The sequence below is a fragment of the Bos indicus genome, chromosome 1 (genome assembly GCF_029378745.1).
Source record: "Bos indicus isolate NIAB-ARS_2022 breed Sahiwal x Tharparkar chromosome 1, NIAB-ARS_B.indTharparkar_mat_pri_1.0, whole genome shotgun sequence".
Taxonomy (NCBI): Eukaryota; Metazoa; Chordata; class Mammalia; order Artiodactyla; family Bovidae; genus Bos; species Bos indicus.
In genome coordinates, this window is record NC_091760.1 from 59,079,421 (window position 1) to 59,098,939 (window position 19,519).

Below are 19,519 nucleotides of genomic sequence, written 5' to 3' on the forward strand. Positions count from 1 at the left end.
CCTGCATCTCCTTGAGGACTAGTGAGGCTGAATATCATTTCACATGTTATGAATCATTTATATTTATTTTTCCAGAATTTGCTTGTTTTTATTATCTGGAATTTTCCTTCCTTATAATTTCAACTTTTATACCCTCTTCAAACTGAGTTAAAGTAAAAAGCTTTCCAAGGAGTTATATTTCTTCTTTTTTGGTTCTCCTTTTGTTAAGAGTGTGTGTATGTGTGTGTGTGTGTGTGTGTGTGTCTGTATGTCTGTCTGTTTCCTTGCATTATGACTGGCAATAACTAATTTTTAATTTTCAGAATTTGAGATTTCCTGTGTAGCCCTGTTACATGACATATTTTTGTTATGTGTTAGATGAGTATTTGAGAAAAGTATGTATTTTTAGCTCCTTAGGTATATAAAGTTTTATCAATTATTTTTCAATTAAATGTTCGTTGTGTGGAATTAAACTTTGTCTGATAACAAATTATTATGCATTTTCTTCCATTCAACATTTGCCTGGAGTGTGTATGTGTTTATATTATTTTAATTTTTCTGCATTATTTTGTTCCTGTTTGTCTGAAATAACACAAATCTGAAGATTTGTTTCTATATAATTCAAGAGCCTTTAAAAAGAGAGAGAGAATATATTGCATTGCTACAATATTTTGCTTTTTTCTCTTCCCTCCTCCACTATCTTTTTACTTTTCCTTGGCTGATTTTTTGTTTTTCTTCATTTTCCTCAATATCGTCTTTCCTTTTATATCTATTCTATTCATAAATACCCTTAACAATTTTAAGAAACATACTGTATGGACACTTGTTATACATTTTCTCCTGTTCGTTTCATGAACTTCCTCAATTTTCACTGAAGTATGTTCCCCTCCCCAGCCCAGTCATTGCACTTCAGTAGTAGGCCTTGGCAGGTCTTGGCAAATCTTTTTTTTTCTGACTCGAATGGTCTCCAACTGATCCAATCAAAGCAAAGCTCAGGACTTTCCTTTGATGAAGCAGGTAGTTATACTCTCACTCCTTCCACTATAAAGAAAAAGGATGTGATTCCAAATACTGCACTTGCAGACATCTTCCAAAAGAGGGAAGCCAGTCTGAGGATGAAATTTACACACAAAGAAAAGCAAAGCTTAGAGAATAAAGCCAACAGCAGAGGAATCACATATCGATAACTTAAGATATACTAGTACTGAATTTAAATATATTTTCTTCATATTAAAGAACAGTATCTATAGTCTCTTCTATCAATACAGAAGTTGTGACATTAATTCTTACCCACCAAATGTCTACCATCTTCCCTCTGACAAAGACTTAACTGAAATTGTGCAGAACTTTAGCTTAAGGTGTTAGTTCTGCTTCTAGATATGTATTTCATGTCTAACAACTTAAAATTTTCTTCTTTGTTCTTCTGTACCATATTTCAGAAGAATTCCTTAGGTCTCATCTTCCAGTTCATTAATTCATTCAATCTATTACAACCATGCTGCTGTTCAATGTGCTATTAAATTTTTTTATCACAGAAAATATGTTTTCAACTTCCAAAAACTTTCTTGTTCTTATTTCTCTTTTATAGCGCCCCATTGCTATTTTATGGAAACTATATTCCCTAAAATCTTTGAGGATGTTTTAAAACAACAAATATTATCTATTATGTTCAATTTGTTTCCCCCAAAATCAATTCCTCTGTTTGTTCAGTTTGGTGTCCCTCTTTCACCCTCTTGATTTTCCTTAAATATTTAGTGAGTCTCAGTTAACTGAACTGATTGCTAAAGTTGGTTTCCCCAGCAAAGTGGTTCTCAGCTCTGGATGCACTGTAGAAATCACCTTTAAATTAAAAAAATGACCTAGGTGATTTTAATGGTCATCCACCTCTTAGAACCACTGCTTTAATACGTGTGAATATCACTCTTCTCTGCATCATGAACATGTATGCTGATAATGAGAGTTCTGCCTGCCAAGAGTGTCATACAGAGATGGAGGGGAGCAGCTAGGTGGGTAACTTGTGAAGCGAGGAGCACCACATTTCACAGTGGCAATTAGAAGTTCTCTGAGATATAATCCTGATTCTCTCTCTGGCCCTCAAGCCCAATGGGGATACACCTAATTTATATAAATAAGTTCTAGTAGGTTAGTTCAGAAGTAAACGTTGTTATTAGCTATTCTAATTAGTCCTAATACAGTTACAAAATCTAGTAATTACCTTTTGACCGCTATTATCATCTGAATATTTGCATCCCCCCACCCCAACTCATATGTTGACCTCCTAATCCCTAAGGTGATGTCATTAAGAGGTGCAACCTTTAGAAGAATGAGACTGGTGCCCTTATGAAAGAAGGCCCAGAGAACTCGCTTGCCCCTTCCACCTTGTGAGGCTGCAGCAAGAAGGCAGTCTGAACCCGGAAAAAGGCCTTCACCAGAATCCAACCACGTTGGCACCCTGATCTGGACTCCCAGCCTCCAACACTGTGAGAAATGTTTCTGTTGTTTGTAAGTCATCCAGTCTATGGTATGTTGTTAAAACAACCAACATGGGCTAAGACAACCAACCTCAACTTTTCTGTCTCTGCGCTTTGGAGTTTTCCAGAATTGTATTGGGAAACTCACTTTTCTAGCTTTTCCCCCTTCAAGTCTATACTGGTTTGCAGACTTCTCAATGCTGTATGCTTTTATCATGAAACTGCTCCTATGTGCTTTTCATTTTTCATAAAGTCCTCAATGTTTCTGATCCTTAGATGACACCGTTCCCAGCTTTTCAACACTAATAAGGATGTGTTCTTTTTCTCCCATTTTTCTTATTCTTGGTGCTACTTAACTAGATTTTTTTTCATTATACACTAAAACATCCTTATATTAGACTACTCAAATCATTCTGAAGAATTTAAGTTGTAAAAGTAGTAGTCATCCCCACCAATTGTCCTCCTCAAATTTCTTGTTAACACTACTCAAGTAGTTACAGTAATGCTACTATATTTCCCTTCATAGTCTCTATGAAAGTGAATACTACTAAGTCGAGTCCGAACTCAAAGAGAGGGGAATAAATCTCCATCTCTTGGAGAAGACATATCTAAATACACGTTTTTCAGAATTCTTCTATGAAGGAGATTTCTCTCCTCTCTCTCAATTGTTTATTCAATCATTTACTTGTATCATTATGAACTCAGGATATTTATTTTATTCTTTGGGTCAAAATTTAATGCTATAGCTATTTTGTTGGTCAAACTGTTCAAACTTTGGCCATTGGGCACTCCAGTGTTCTTTTTCCATGCCCTTCCCCTTCCTCCTTTCCTGCTTTGTAGTACTTCCCTATTTTTTGGCACTGTATGATGCTCCAGACTCATCTTGTGACATACATCCTATTATTTTTCTGGAGAACCCTGAATAATATAGTGGATAATCAAGGAGTAAGCTGATAAAGGAATGAGTGACAGGGATAAAGTACAGGAACTTTTTAAAGCCCCTCAAATGCTTCTGAGACACAGCCACTGTAGTCAGTAACACAGATGCTCTCAAGGCCCCGATACTTTTCACCTCATGTTAATGAATGAATGGTAGAGGGTAATGAGACTACCCTTTGATATCAGACCAAGGATCATATCTCAAAGTTGACATTCACTAGCTATTTGGTTTTTAAAATAAGTATTCAAGGGACTTCCTTGGTCCAGTGGTTAAGACTTCGTCCTTCCACTGCAGGGGGCACAGGTTGGATCCCTGGTGGGGTAACAAAGATCCCATGTGCTTTGTAGTGCAGCCAAAAAAAAAAAAGAGAGAGAAAAATTTAAGACTTCCCTGGTGGCCCAGTGGGTAAGACTCCATGATCCCAATGCAGGGGGCCACGGTTCGATCCCTGGTCAGGGAACTGGATCCCACAAGCCACAACTAAGAGTTGGTATGCTGCAACTAAAGATACCACATGCCACAACTATGATCCAGCGAAGCCAAAGAAATAAAAATTTAAATATGTAAAAATTAGTATTCATTGAAGTCTTAGCACCCTCAATTTAAAACTGGCAGATTATCACAAATCCCTCAAAGAACTGTTAAGAGTTTACATGATAACACGTGGAATAGATCAAGCAAAGTAATCTGGTACAGAGCAAGAGATCAAGACACCTTAATTGCCTTTCTTCCATTTTCCCCCTAATTCACTGGGAAGATAAAGGTCATCTGGTTCAAGTTCTAGATCCTACATTTATGTAACTAGATCCTACATTTATGTAACAAACCTCAATCTACACATCTGTCCGTTCAGCTTACCAGAGCATCCTAAAGCTAACTCCATCATCTGTGGAGAGAGATTCTATACTTCTTTCCTCTTTAGTAGTATCACTTCAGTTCAGTTCAGTTCAGTTCAGTCGCTCAGTTGTGTCCGACTCTTTGCGACCCCATGAATTGCAGCACGCCAAGCCTCCCTGTCCATCACCAACTCCCGGAGTTCACTCAAACTCTTATCCATCAAGTCGGTGATGCCATCCAGCCATCTCATCCTCTGTCGTCCCCTTCTCCTCCTGCCCCCAGTCCCTCCCAGCATCAGAGTCTTTTCTAATGAGTCAACTCTTAGCATGAGGTGGCCAAAGTACTGGAGTTTCAGCTTTAGCATCAGTACTTCCAAAGAACACCCAGGACTGATCTCCTTTAGAATGTACCGGTTGGATCTCCTTGCAGTCCAAGGGACTCTCAAGAGTCTTCTCCAACACCACAGTTCAAAAGCATCAATTCTTCAGTGCTTAGCTTTCTTCACAGTCCAACTCTCACATCCATATATGACCACTGGAAAAACTATAGCCTTGACTACACGGACCTTTGTTGGCAAAGTAATGTCTCTGCTTTTGAATATGCTATCTAGGTTGGTCATAACTTTCCTTCCAAGGAGTAAGCGTCTTTTAATTTCATGGCTGCAGTCACCATCTGCAGTGATTTTGGAGCTCCAAAAAATCAAGTCTGACACTGTTTCCACTGTTTCCCTAACTATTTGCCATGAAGTGATGGGACCAGATGCCATGATCTTCGTTTTCTGAATGTTGAGCTTTAAGCCAACTTTTTCACTCTCCTCTTCCATCAAGAGGCTTTTTAGTTCCTCTTCACTTTCTGCCATAAGGGTGGTGTCATCTGCATATCTGAGGTTACTGATATTTCTCCTGGCAATCTTGATTCCAGCTGGTGCTTCTTCCAGTCCAGCGTTTCTCATGATGTACTCTGCACAGAAGTTCAATAAGCAGGGTGACAATATACAACCTTGACGAACTCCTTTTCCTATTTGGAACCAATCTGTTGTTCCATGTCCAGTTCTAACTGTTGCTTCCTGACCTGCCTACAGGTTTCTCAAGAGACAGGTCAGGTGGTCTGGTATTCCCATCTCTTGAAGAATTTTCCACAGTCTATTGTGATCCACACAGTCAAAGGCTTTGGCATAGTCAATAAAGCAGAAATAGATGTTTTTCTGGAACTCTCTTGCTTTTTCCATGATCCAGCGGATGTTGCCAATTTGATCTCTGGTTCCTCTGCCTTTTCTAAAACCAGCTTGAACATCTGGAAGTTCACAGTTCATGTATTGTTGAAGCCTGGCTTGGAGAATTTTGAGCATTACTTTACTAGCGTGTGAGATGAGTGCAACTGTGTGGTAGCTTGAGCATTCTTTGGCATTGCCTTTCTTTGGGATTGGAATGAAAACTGACCTTTTTCCAGTCCTGTGGCCATTGCTGAGTTTTCCAAATTTGCTGGCATATTGAGTGCAGCACTTTCACGGCATCATCTTCCAGGATTTGAAATAGTTCAACTTTAGTACTATATTCCCTCCTTAACCATTTCTCTCTTGCTTCTTCATATTAAACAAGCATTTACTGCTTTTTCTATTTATCATTCTGTTTCTCTCCTCCTATTTCTATGAAACTACTCAGCTTTCTTTCACTGGCCAATCTCTTCTAAACTCCATGGTGGTATGCCTTCTGACTGCTCCTGCCCATCAAAACTACTTTCTTAGAGGTCAGGGACTATTTTTCAACAAGCCAGAGGCCTTCTCCTCTCTGCAGGATATGAGGTTGTTGACCTCTCCTTTTGCTTGAAATTCTCTCTCCCACACTGTTTTCCTCTCTCCAATTATGCATCATCTTTCTCTAACATGAATCCTGTCTTTCTCTCATTTTGACTTCCAAGGATGAATGTTTTTTCCTATTTGCTTTTTCCCTACAAAGTTTCAATTTCTTTCTGTATAAAAGCTGCTATGTTTTTATAGTACAGCTAACATTTCAATTCTGATCTTCTTATTCCAAATCTTTCGTTAGGCAAAACACTCTTCAGAACAATTTATTTCGAAGCAATAAACCAGAGTCTGTTTGCAACATGTCAAAATGGCCTTGCCTCTTAAGAGAACTACTTCCAATCTCCATTTTATCAACACCACCAAAATTTTAACCTGCTTTAAAGCCCAAAATGACCTTCAGATCTTCTCACTGAATCCTATCAATTTGTTTACAATGTTCATCTCCTAATGTTTGTTACCGCCGTAGAGTAGTCTCCGTTTTACACAGGTCTGGGACTTAACGGTCTTTTGCTCCCAGTCTTTCCCTATCCTTCAGTGGTTTTATACTCCAATGTCTGTTGCACTGCAACCCATCATGTGCCTGCCTCTCCTGCTCCAGAGTCAACAGTACCATTTCCCCATATCTACTGCATCAAATCCAAACTCTTGGGTCCTGCCTTTCCTGACCCTACTTCACACTGCCGTCTTTTCTGGCCAGGCTTGCTCATCCACATCTCCTAGTATAACACACAGAGGAGCAGGGTTATACATTTGATCACGTCATCAACTCTTCCCTCCTCCCCACTTCACATAGGTTCTTCCCTGTGCTCCTTACCAGTTAGTTTACTTTTTGCTAAGTTTATACTATTTTCCCACTGGCATAACCTCTCCGTTTTACTCTGCTTATCCAAACCGGATTAACTCTTTAAAGCCCAGTGAAATCTGTCTTCTTCTATAAAACCTTCCCTAATATTTCCAGCTAACATTTCACCTTCTACCTTTATTCTGGACTCTATCACTCCCACTTCTTAGCAATCTTGTTACAAAAATATATCTTATCTTTCATATATTATTAATCTCTTCTTCTTTACTAGTGCTTTAACATTAAATACATTCATTCTTTCCCATTTAAAAGTTTTTAAAATTCTTTTTTATCTTTCTGACCTTGCCACAGATTCTAGGTATTCCTATTCTTTTCTCCCTCCTCACCATCAGGCTCCTTGAACAAGCAGTTTATACTCAGGGTCCCTTCTTCCTCACTTGCTATTTGCTCTTCAACTCCCTGTTATCTGGCTTTTATTCCAAAAACTGTTTACATCAAGCTCACACATTAAGACCTCCACATGGCCAAATCCTATGAACTCTGTAGGAAATGTCTTGTTTGGGGCCTTCTGGCAATACCACCTCACTTGTCCTTTGAAGAGCTTCTCTGTCTCGCTACTGAGGTCTGATATGACTATTAAAAGTGGGTTCACCCCTGGGATGGGCATGGGGCTGACCAACAGGAGTGCAAGGAGGGCAACTGGCTGAGGCTGAGTTAGCCCCATAGGCCCATGTGATCCTAGAAGCTGCTTCCTCTGGTCTTCCCAAGGCTTCATTATTTGACTTTCCTTCCACTTCTGTGTGCTTACCCAGTATCTATCCATAAATCCCCCTTTTCCACTTAAGTTAGCCAAAAGCAATTTCTGTTGCTCACAACCAAACAGAAATTTATACTGCAACTGAAGTAGAGGTAGAAGTGGTACCTCTCATGGTTACAGGCTTCCCTGGTGGCTCATAGGTTAAAAGCGTTTGCCTGCAATGCAGGAGATGGGTTCAATCCCTGGGTCGGGAAGATCCCCTGGAGAATGAAATGGCAACCCACTCCAGTATTCTTGCCTGGAGAATCCCACGGACGGAGGAGCCTGGTGGGCTACAGTCCATGGGGTCGCAAAGAGTCGGACATGATTGAGCGACTTCACTTTCACTTTCTCATGGTTACACTACAAATTTCTTCTCCCTGTCCCCTTCACTATGGATATCTGCTGCTCAAGAAATTATAGTAGCTAAAGGGAGAATGTTTTTGCCAAGGGACCCAATAATGGCTTCATTAATTTGGAGGGAAGACTGTCTGAGGCTCCTCGTGCAGCCAGCTAATAGACAAAAGGGAAGTCACAAGGAGCACAGGTGGGAACTGACTGACCCTGGAGGTACCGCTTTTCACTAACACTGGCAGCGAAGTCACCACGCTACTGCCACATCACACAGACAAGGTCTGTGAGGGCTCAGATCTCTCAGGAAGAAGAGTTTGCAAACCACACGTGTCTGACTCAAAGTCCATGCCCTTTAACATACCACTTTTCCACCACAACAATCTACTTGCAGCTCCTTAATCAAGAAAAGCCCTCTCTCATTTCCATGCCTTTGTACCTGTCACTCCACAAAGTGTTAAGAGGAAATACACTCTACATTTTTATTGGGTATTCCCAGTAGATTATACACTTCTAAATGGTAGAAACCAAAGCTTCCACATTTGTATCCTTAACAATTAGTACTCAGTATGGGGGTGATAAATGTCGATTGAAAGAATATCTGGTCTTTCTCTTAATTTTCCATGGTATTCATCACTGCAACATCAATTTTGAGTACATATTTTAAATTAGCTAATGAATACTGTGTTCAGTCCCTTATTTGATATGATGTTCCCCAATCCTCCCAATAAGTCTAAAAATGTCTTAAGAGCTGAGTCCAGACCATTTACTACTTTTATATTCTCTTTAATACCTAAGAGTATTGGGCACATGGTAAACACTCAATAAATACTTCATGAACTGAATTAAAAACCCAGTATTAGCACATTAATAGGAACAACTTATCATCCCCTACTGATCTAATTAAAAGATCTGGCCTTCTAAAGTAGTGCAATTGTACCCATATGGAAAACTTAATGAGAAAAAGAAAAATTATCTAATTGGACAGTTAACAGCTTTTCTTTTAGCATTACACAAATATTTTATGGATAACAAGAGTCAACTTCCAGAGTTCAAAGACTCAAAGTATATATCTCCACGCATATTGGAAGGAAGATTATATGTTTAAGGGATCCATCATAACCACAATTACTTAAATTCCATTAATCCTTAACAAATCCATAATAGTAGTATAGGACATAAAGAATATTTAATGGTGAAATCAATTAATGCCAAATCAACCTATGCTAAAGATGCATATGGCTATCTTCACATAATATATAACACAACAGTCATTTACTCATTTAACAAACATTTTTTGAATGCCTACTAATAATTAGTGCTACTTTAGGTCCCAAAAGTACAAAGATGAGAGAACACAGTTGCTATGTTGGTGGGGTTCTATCTCTACCATGTTGCAATGGTATGCAAGAATACAGTGTGAATTATACCTTCTGGAGCCCTCAATGTGGATGCTCCAGGGGTAGCAGGCTCATAGAGAAGGTGGATAAACACATACTCAGGGGCAATGTGATTGGTGTTAACAGAGAAATAAGTACAAGCTGTTATTGGGACCACAGAAGAGAAAAAATCAACTTACTGAAGAAGTCAGGAAAAGACATGGAAGAAACTGACATACATGAATTCTGATGTGAATTAAGGTGTGAGGAAGGTACCAACACAGAAACGTTCAGAATGGAATCAAACCGGAAACTACGGCTGCAAGCTGCATTGGGGAGGTTTCAAAGCAAATCAATCTGACTCAAAGCAAACTGCTGTAGAAGAGCAAACAATAAAACACTCCTTGTCATCAAGTTTAAGAATAATGAAACACAAACACAAAAGAAGTTTAACTACCAGATGATATAAGCATAAAGGGAGTCTCTTAATCAATATGTGGCTGAAAAGTTCAAAGGGAGCCAATCACTAAAGAATTAGAGAGGGCTGTCCAGGAAAACCTTCATTAAAGTAGAGTCAGAACTACGGTCACTGGAGAGGGAGCTCAGGGGGGCATCCCTATGCTGAGAAAGACCAACATCACTAACAAAAGCCAGGATCTGAACTGCTGATGTGTGGGACCACTAGGAGGCTCATGTTGGGAAGCAGTGGGGGGAAAGCTGGACAAGTGAGTGCAGGCCTGATTTAGAAGAGCCTACAACACAAGTATATTAGATTGGACACTTTTTAGACACATAGTAGTTCTCAACCCTTAATGCTAAATGGAAACACCTGGGGCCCTTTAAAGACTACACCTATGGCTGAGGTTCACCCCATGTCAAAAGTAAGAGAATCTCTGACACAAGCAGCCTGGGTATTAAAATGTAAAAGCACATAAAATGATTCTACTATACAGTCCAGACTGAGAACCACTGGGTCCGAGGGTAGAAAGGTAAGGCATGACAGATATGGTTAAGACCCAAGTTGGAAGCTTCCCTGGTGGTCCAGGGGTTAAGAATCCACCTGCCAGTGCAGGGAACATAGGTTTGATCTCTGGTCTGGGAAGACCCCACACGCCTCGGAGGAACTAAGCCAATGCACCACAGCTATGGAAGATCACGCACCCCAGAGCCCACGCTCTGCAACAAGAGAAGCCACCACAATGAGAAGCCCAGGCACCCCAGCAAAGAGTAGCCCCCCACTAGCCACAACTAGAGTAAGTCTGTGCGCAATGAAGACCTACCACAGCTAAAAAATAAAATAAATAAATAAATCTTAAAAAAAAAAAAAAAAGACCCAAGTTTGATTTAGTCCCTGTTTATAAGCTACAGTTTCGAGCTGACTGCCTGTTGAAGCTTATCTAATGAGTTAAACGTTCTGTTTTCTTAGAGCTTCTTTTCTCTTGTTGACAATGCTAAACTCTGAAAAAAGCCCATCAATTTCTCTTACCTGACTGTTTCACTGACTGCACCATCGGCAACTTTAGAATTTTATTTCCACGTTGTCCCACAGACAACTAACTTAGAAAGTAATTATTCCAGGGACTTCCCTGGCGGTCCAGTGGTTGACTCCACACATCCAATGCAAGGGGCATGAGTCTGACCCCTGGTTGGGGTTGGGGAACTAGGATCCCACATACTACACGGAACATTAAAAAAAAAAAAAAAGAATTTTAAGTAATTATTTCAATCCTATGCTGCCCTTAAATCGCTACAATGGGGTGCTTTTATACTAAGGAATGTTCTGGGCTGCAGGCTTGTCTGGACTTTACAAAACGTTTAAATATATAGAGAATGTAATACCTGTGTATAAAAAAACTCATACTGCTTAGATTAGAGCAAAATATGAGAGTAAGTTCTTCTTTACACTGTTCCTGAGACCAGGTACTTTTCCTGGTTTCAGAAGTGCAATGATTACAAGGTATTTTGCTTATTTTGTAACAAATACTTTTAAAGTACTTCATTAAAAAAGGAGAAACAATAAATGTATCCCATATAGCTACTCTGTACTATATTAAATATGTGTGCTGTGTAGGAGGAAAAAGTCAAGGTGATTAGAGTGTGTGCCAGCCTGTTGATCCTTCAAAAAGCAGGTTTGCTTTTTCGCTTGCTTGGTTTTTTTAAGAAAAAGCAAAGGTACAAACATGCTTCAGAATCCATGTTACTTACAGAAATGTTTATTCAAGAAATCTGTACTTTGTTAATAAGTAAGCAACTGTCCTTTTTTATGCAAACTTAAGTTAACCACAATTGTCTAGTGTGGTGTTAGGTCAATATATCTACTATTGGCAGTAAAAATTGCATGAGAACGGAAGTTTAAAGTCTATAGCTGGGATCATACATATAGGTTTATGTTTAGGTTTATAGTTAATAAATCCGAAGGATCATACTCCAATGTAACAGGGAGGCGGGGGGGTGGGGGGAAGGGGGCCGTGAGTTTGGGAGAACCGCTCCAATTCAGAACGGAAAAGAAAGGCTTCTAAAAAGACCTGCAAGCCTAACTCTACTACATAGAAGTGAGAGTTAAAAAGCAAGTCACATGAGTCTGACCACTGGGTCCGAAGGAAATTCGGAAGGCAAGGAAAGAAGAGGGAATGAAGGAGACAGAAAAAGGTGAAGGAGGCGGGCAAAGGCCATCCAGTGTAAACCTGGATGCCCAGTTCTTTATGCACCCGGGGCAGCGTGGAGCCCTTCTCGCCCCGCGCGCATCTGGGGGCCGGGGCGCAGCGCGAGCCCCCCACGGGCCTGGCACCAGAGGGCGCGGGGCGCCGAGAGGTCGGGCAGAAGAGGGGTGCGCGCGCCTTCCGTGCTCGCGGCCCCCAGGTTCCGCAAGCAGGGGTCCCCAGGAAGAAGACACACTCTGCGCAGCCCTAGCCTCCGGGACCTGGGAAGGGGTGGGTGGAGCAGAGCCCGGAGCCGCCCCCCGGAGCCGCCCCCGCAGCCCCGGCCCCCGCCCCGCGCCCCGGCTGTCAGCGGCCCCCTCCCTCAGTCACTCACCCGCGGGCTGCGTGGTCTCGGCCGCGGCGGCGGCGGCAGCGGCGACCCCAGCCTGGGTCATGATCCCAAGCGGGTTCCGCAGGGGTGTCCGACCGCCCGGGCCAATCTCTCCGTCCGCGGCCGCCGCCTGCTTCTCTGGGGCTGGGGGAGCGCGGGCCCAGGCCCTCCTCTCCCCCCGCCCCCGCCGCCTCTTCTAGCGGCCACCGCCGCCACTGCGAGCCCGAGCCCTCAAGGCCGGAGACCCGGCGGCAGCGCGGCCTCAACTTTCCCAGCCCCCCTCCCCCCGCCCCTCCCCGGCCCTCCCCGCCCCTCCCGCGGCCGCCGCTTGGCTAGCGAACAGCCTACCCTGGGTGCCCCGCGGTCCCGCCCCTTCCACTGAGCTCACCAATTCTAACCCGGAGAGGCGCAGTGATAGCCAATCAGAGCCCGAGACGCCGTTGCGCTATCTAGGGGGCGGGAGAAGGTGGAGGGAAAACCAAAGAGTGAACGGGCCTCGGGCGGCCCAATGAGGAGGGCCGGGGGTGGGTGCGGAGGTGTGCAAGTTGAGTTGAAGGAACAGGAAATATTCTTAAAGGTAGAGTGATGGGCAGGACCGAAAGCCAGTAGATGAATGGGAAAGAGGTGGGCCTGGTTCCTTAAAGGGGACGCCTTGAGAACCTAGCAAAAGAGGTGTTTGAAGAAACTTCTTTGTATCCTGTTCTCTGTTCTGCTTTTACACGTCTTTTGTAGGAGTTTGAAAGTGGAAAAACTAGAAAGAAAGAGCACACGGAAGGCTTTCAAGAACGATTAGAGAGATCCTCTTATCCTAGAGGGCAGGAAGGCGGGATGAAGCTCTGTAATAGAAGGTGAGGAAGAATAAAAAAGAATGCAGACGTCTCCGGGTGCCATTTCACTGGAAGACCATTGCCGACCTGACGCTGCTCGAATTTGTTGGTTGCGATCATCTATCATTTTCATTTGCCCCAAAGGCGGTTTCCTGCGAGCTGGAGATGACCGTGTTAAGAAAGGTCCTGGGGGGCTCCTAATTAGGGGAAGCGAGTATGTGGCACTGGGGGATGGATTTGGAACTTCCGGCTTGGGTTCCTAGATACCTAGATCTGGAAGGTACAGAGCCGTGGGTGATAGCATGGAGACCAGGGTCTGCTAATTCCAAGATGGGAATTTGGGGCCCTGGAACCGTGGTCACAACTCCCTCTTCCTGGTTTCACTTCCTATTTCATAACCCCTCCTCTTCTGAAACAGGTGTCCTCCACCTAGTGGAGCGCTTCCACCTCCAGGTTTGGAAATGTCCCAGATCTTAGACGTCCGGGGACTAGACCAGGTAACTTCCAGAAGGTGCACACGGGGCATGGCATGGTGGGAATTGCTTGAGCCTGTGTACAGAGGAAGCTGAACTTGTGTTGGGAAAAGGTGTAAAGTTAAACAGTAACCGCACCAGCAGTTTAAAAGCTATGATGAAACGAATACAAGGCTTTTAGTGTTATTTCTAAACTATGGCACTGTGAACAGTCTGGAAATTTTCTTTAACTTTTGCATCTCAGCGTATGAATTTCTAGTTAGCCTCTGAATACATTTAGCACACCCAAATCAAAGCTGCAGATAAGAACGACCCTAGGATTCAGAGCCTAATAGTAATGCTAATAGAGCACCTCCATGAAATTGTTTAGCATTAGTATGTCCAGCTGTAGCAAATAATTTCCATTGTGATCAGAATATAATGTATTCTGTTTAAAAATTATTCCAGTAATAAATATAATCTCTAGGGTATGTATGATTTTCTAAGAAAATACAATGCATCGAGTCTAAAGTAAAGTAACAAATAGTTTTGTTTGTTCAGAAAACAGACGTTAAGAGTTTCTTTGGATCACCATTGGAATACACATGAATACCTTTCTGGCACAATGTAGAAGTGTTAACAGAAATTTCTGTTTTATAAAATGTGGGGAGAGGGATAAATTGGGAATTTGAGATTAACAGATACAAACTGCTACAAATAAAATAAACAATAAGGACCTACTGTATACCACAGGGAGCTATATTCAATATCTTGTAATAACCTATAGTGGAAAAGAACCCAAATCACTTTGCTGTACACCTGCAACATTGTAAATTAGCTATGCTTCAAAAAAATTAAAAAGTAACACAACAACAAAAAGTTCTAAATGTTTGCTTTTTAATTTAATTCTCATTCCTGACTGAAGCCCAAATCCCAATCATAGATCTTTTCGTTGACTTTGCCAATTCAACGTTGGTTTATTGCTCTACATATGAGAGGATGACATCAAATAATGGCACCACTCCTATTTCAGGCTAGCTGCCATGTGCTTATAGTGCCGTGTTTTTGTTTTTGTTTTTTTTTAAGTTGCTCAGTCCTGTCCCACTCTTTGGGACCTCATGGACTATACAGTCCATGGAATTCTCCAGGCTAGAATACTGGAGTGGGTAGCCCTTCCCTTCTCCAGGGAATCTTCCCAACTCAGGGATCAAATCCAGGTCTCCCGCATTTCAGGCGGATTCTTGACTAGCTGAGCCACAAGGGAAGCCCCGTACACTGATAATAAAATACGGTGGTCCAGTGACACTGATCCCTTTGCCTCCAGGCCAAGTCCATTGTATACAGGGCTCAAGTAAATCTGATTTTCACCCACATACTTAAGATCCTTCACAAGCCCCTTGCTTGTATCCCCAGTTTCATTTCCTGACATCCCTTTTTTCTCCTGTTCCTGGGGATGAATGACTATAGAGAGGGGCGCCGACATCCGTAGGGAGGGGGGCGTCTCTGAGTTCTGCTTTACTGAACCCTTCCCTGCTCCCCGAGTAGGGGACTGCGCAGACTGTGCCTACTTATGGGGGACCGTTGAGTGCAGAGCTTGGTGGGGCACCAGAATCGGGTGGCGGGGCGGGGCACGAGAACGGGGTCGGGGGGTGGGGGACTTGCGCGCATCCCTCTTCTCTCCAACCTCTGGGCGCCCTATATCCCAGGATGCCCCCGACCCTTGGGGAGCTCCCGCTACGCCCTACCCCCACCCCCGCTCCAAATGCGCGGCGGGCGGCGAGAGAGGCTCCAAGCTGGCATTTTCTTTTAAGAAGCTTTCAGAAATGAATGGCAACGGTATATGCGAACCATCCATTGTTTTCCAAAACGGTCGTAGTATTTCTCATTGTCAGCAGAAATATAGGCGGATTCCAGGTACTCCTCCTCATCGCCAACCCTTGATATAGTCAGCCTTTTTCATTCTAGCCCACATAGTGAGTATGAGGTAGTCTCTCATGATTTTAACTTGCACTTCTCTTATTACTACTGGTGTTGAGCATATGTTCTATGTTTATTGGACATATGCACATCATCTTTGGTAAAATGTTCAATTCTTTAGCCCATTTTAAAAGCAGGATGTGGGTGGCTCAGACAGTGAAGAATCCACCAGCAATGCAGGAGACACCGGAGACGCAGGTTTATTTTAATTCCTGGGTGGGGAAGATCTCCTGGAGAAGGGAATGGCAACCCACTCCAGTATTCTTGCCTGAAGAATTCCATCCATTGGGTCGCAAAGAATCGGACATGACTGAGCCTCTAACACTAACACTGTCTTATTATTGCGTTGTAAAAGGTTTTTTACGTTCTGGATAAATGTTCTCAGATAAATGTTGTGCAGATATTCTCACCTATTCTGTACCTTAAAAGCAACAAACAAAATTGCTTTCTTGAGGTATGATTGATCTTCAATAAACTGAACGTTTGAAATGTACAACATGACAGATTTTGACATTTGCAAGCAGCTGTGAAACCATCTCCAAAATCAAAACTGAACATGTATGTCCTGCCCTGTCTCCTTCATTTCCCTTTATTCACTTGCCCTCATCCTGTTCTCCAGGCAACCACTGATCTGCTGTCACTATACATTTTTTTCATTTTCTAGAATTTTATATAAATGGAATCTATTTATATTCAATTTTGTCTGTGTCTTCTTTCATTCAGCATAGGTAGGGGGAGATTAATCCACCTCGTTGTGTGTATCAATAATCCATTAACTTTTGTTGCTAAGTAGTATTCCATTATATGGATATATCATGTATATTCATGTTGGTGGACAGTTGGACTGTTTGCAGTTTTTGACTATTACAAATAAAGATGCTAGAACAGTTGTGGACAAATCTTTATATGGACATTTGCTTTCATTTTCCTTGGGTAATAACTGGGTAAATATCCAGAGGAATGGCCAAGTTAGATGCTAAGTGTACCTTAAAAAAAAAACCTGCCAAATAATTTCCCAAAGCTATACTAATTTATATTCTCACTAGTACAATTTGGGGATCTGAAATGTACCATATCAACACTTAATAAATCTTTTAAAATTTTAATTATTAAAATAGGTAGTATTTCATTGTGACCTTAATTTGCATTTCCATAATAACTAATGATATTGAGCATTTTTCATATACTTACTAACCATTTGTATATCTTTTGTGAAGCTTTTTAATCTTTTGCCCATTTTTATTGGGTTATTTATTGAGTTTTAAGAGTTCTGGATTCTGGACACATATCTTTTATCAGATATGTGATATACAATATAATCTCCCAGTTCTGGATTGTCTTTTCATTCTTTTAACTGTGTTTTTCAAATAGTTGTTCTTAAAATCCAGTCTATCAATTATGTCTGAGTCATGCTTATGGGGTCATATCTAAGAAGTCTTTGACTAACACAAGTTCACATAGATTTTTCTATTTTTCTTCTAGTAGTTTTACAATTTCATGTTTTATATTTAGATCTACAGCAGACTTTAATTGTTGTATATTCAGAAGTATGATAAAAAAATCCTTTTGTATGAAGAATATGGATTATATTTTTACATCAAGGAATCCCAATTTTTCAAGCACCAATTGTAAAGACCATCCTTCCTCCACTTGGTTGTCTTTGAATCTTGGGCAAAATCAACGTATGTGTGGTTCTTATTTCTGAACTCTATTCTGTTCCATTGATCTATTTGTTGATCTTGACACCAATACCAGACTGTTTTAATCACTGCAGCTTTTTAAGTCTTGAAGTCAGGTAGTGTAAGTCCTCCAATTGTTTTGTTATTAAAAATTTAACTATTCTAGGTCATTTGCATTTTCATATAGACTTAAGCTTGTCAAGTTAAGGGGTAGAAAAAGCTTGCTAAAATCCTGAGTGGGATTTATAATTCAATTTGGAGAGAAATTGTAACTAATATTTGGATGAATGTATTCTCTCTCCATTTATTTGGGTCTTTTAAATTTTTCTGAGGGTATTTTATAGCTTTCTGTATACAGGTCTTGCATATATTTTGCTAAACTTGTCTCTAAATATCTCATATATTTATGCTATTGTAAATGTTATTTATGAACTTAAATTTCTAATTTTATTAGCTGGAAATACAATGGATATTTGTATTCTGTGGACCTATTACACTCATTATTAGTCCTAGTATTTTTATTAATAATTAGCACTTTCTACTTTGTATTAACTACAAATGACAATTTTCTTTCTTTCTATCCAAATTGCAGGCTTATTCAGTTTTTATATTTTGGCTGCCCCATAAGGCATGTGGGATCTTAGCTTCCCAACCAGGGATCAAACCCACATTCTCTCCACTGGCAGCACGTAAGTCTTAATCAATGGACCATCATTGGATTGGCAAGGGCTTTCAGAGCAGTACTATACAGAAGTGGTGAGTCATCCTTGTCTTCTTCACAAGCTTAAGTATAAAGCATCCAGTTTTTTACCCAGTTTGGTGAGCTCTGTCAATTTTATTTTTTCAAAGAAGTAGCTTTTCGTTTTAATTCTCCTACTGTTTTCAATTTTATGGGTTTCTGCCCTTTTTTATTTCCTTCCTTCAACTTACTTTAGTTGGCTCTTCTTTTTCTAGTTTCTTAAGGTAAAAGCTTAGATCTTTGATTCAAGATCTCATATACAAACAAGGATTTACCATATAGCACAGGGAATTATATTCAATATCTTGTAACAACCTAAAATAATATATATATTTATATACACACACTTTATCACATACCCGAAACTAACAAAGTATTGTAAATCAACTATAATGGCAAACAAGAACTCATATACACATTTAGTGCTATGAATTATCTTTTAAGCATTTTAATCCTACAGCATTGACATATTTTCGTTTTCCTTTTTTTTTCTAACTTTTCTTGCAATTCCTTTTTTAGACCCAAGTTATTTAGAAGAATGTTTAATTTCCAAATATTGGTGGGGGGCGGGGCAGGTTTTCCAGACTTATTTCTTGTTATGTTCTGGTGTAGGTTAAAGGACATAGTTTGCACAGTATAGATCCTCTTTATAATATTCTCTGTCATATCATTTACCAATAGTTCAAAATCACCAAAAAAAAATTTTTTTTTAAATATTTGGCTGCACTGGGTCTTAGCTGTGGGATGTGGGATAGATTAAACCCAGGCCCCCTGCAGTGGGAGCTTGGAGTCTTAGCTACTTGACCACCAGGGAAGTCCCCCAAATCACCAATTTTAGTTGTGAACTTGTCTGTTTTGTGTGTTTTTTCTTCATGTATTCTGAAGTTGTTATTAGATTCATATTCATTGAAGACTCTGTTCTCTTGGTAGACTCCTTTATCATAAATATCCCTCTTTACCCCTAGAAATATATTTTGTTCCAAAATCTACTTTGGTATTAGCCACTCCAATGTTGCTTTTATTAAGTGTTTACCTTGTCTTTTCCATCTCTTCTGGTTCACTTGTGTTTAGTGAACCCATGCCCACTGAATTAACCACTGGACCACCAGGGAAGGCCCTATACAGTAAGCTTCATAGGACCATCATATATAAAATATAACTTTCACTAATCTCCCTCCTTTATGATAACTGTGAATGGGTTAATATTTCATTATCTAGTTGACAAGTGCGGATTATGTTCCTAATATTTGTGTTTCACTTTTATTAAACTTAGTTGGTTCTGTATTGAAATACTGTTGAGATAACTTGGGCTATTAAGATGACCAGGGCAGGGCCATGCCTATCTTTTCCACTGTGGTACTGTCAGGGCCTCAGACATTGGGGGTACATTCTTTGACCATGCCTCTGTAATAAGCCTTTTAAGTTACAAGAATTTTTTTTTTTTAATAATTTTAAG

General features: G+C 40.8%; 1 protein-coding gene and 1 long non-coding RNA gene across 9 annotated transcripts in view; one reads left to right on the forward strand and one right to left on the reverse strand.

The window, feature by feature from the left end:
* Positions 1-12,658, reverse strand: part of USF3 (upstream transcription factor family member 3) — a 104,240-nt gene extending 91,582 nt beyond the window's left edge. For all 4 annotated transcript variants that reach the window (XM_070788172.1, XM_070788169.1, XM_070788160.1 and 1 more), the window contains exon 1: positions 12,393-12,658. The gene's annotated coding sequence lies outside the window, so the exon portion shown is untranslated. The remainder of the gene's footprint in view (positions 1-12,392) is intronic.
* A 269-nt stretch (positions 12,659-12,927) lies between these two features.
* The window catches only part of LOC109574953 (uncharacterized), a 38,239-nt gene continuing 31,647 nt past the window's right edge, over positions 12,928-19,519 (forward strand). Inside the window, exons 1-3 of one of the 5 annotated variants that reach the window (XR_011566342.1) lie at positions 12,928-13,713; positions 17,158-17,327; positions 17,917-18,080. This is a non-coding gene — a long non-coding RNA (uncharacterized lncRNA). Of the gene's footprint in view, positions 17,328-17,916; positions 18,081-19,519 lie in introns of all 5 variants that reach the window. The other 4 variants (XR_002183168.2, XR_011566339.1, XR_002183155.2 and 1 more) reach the window with 4 other exon arrangements.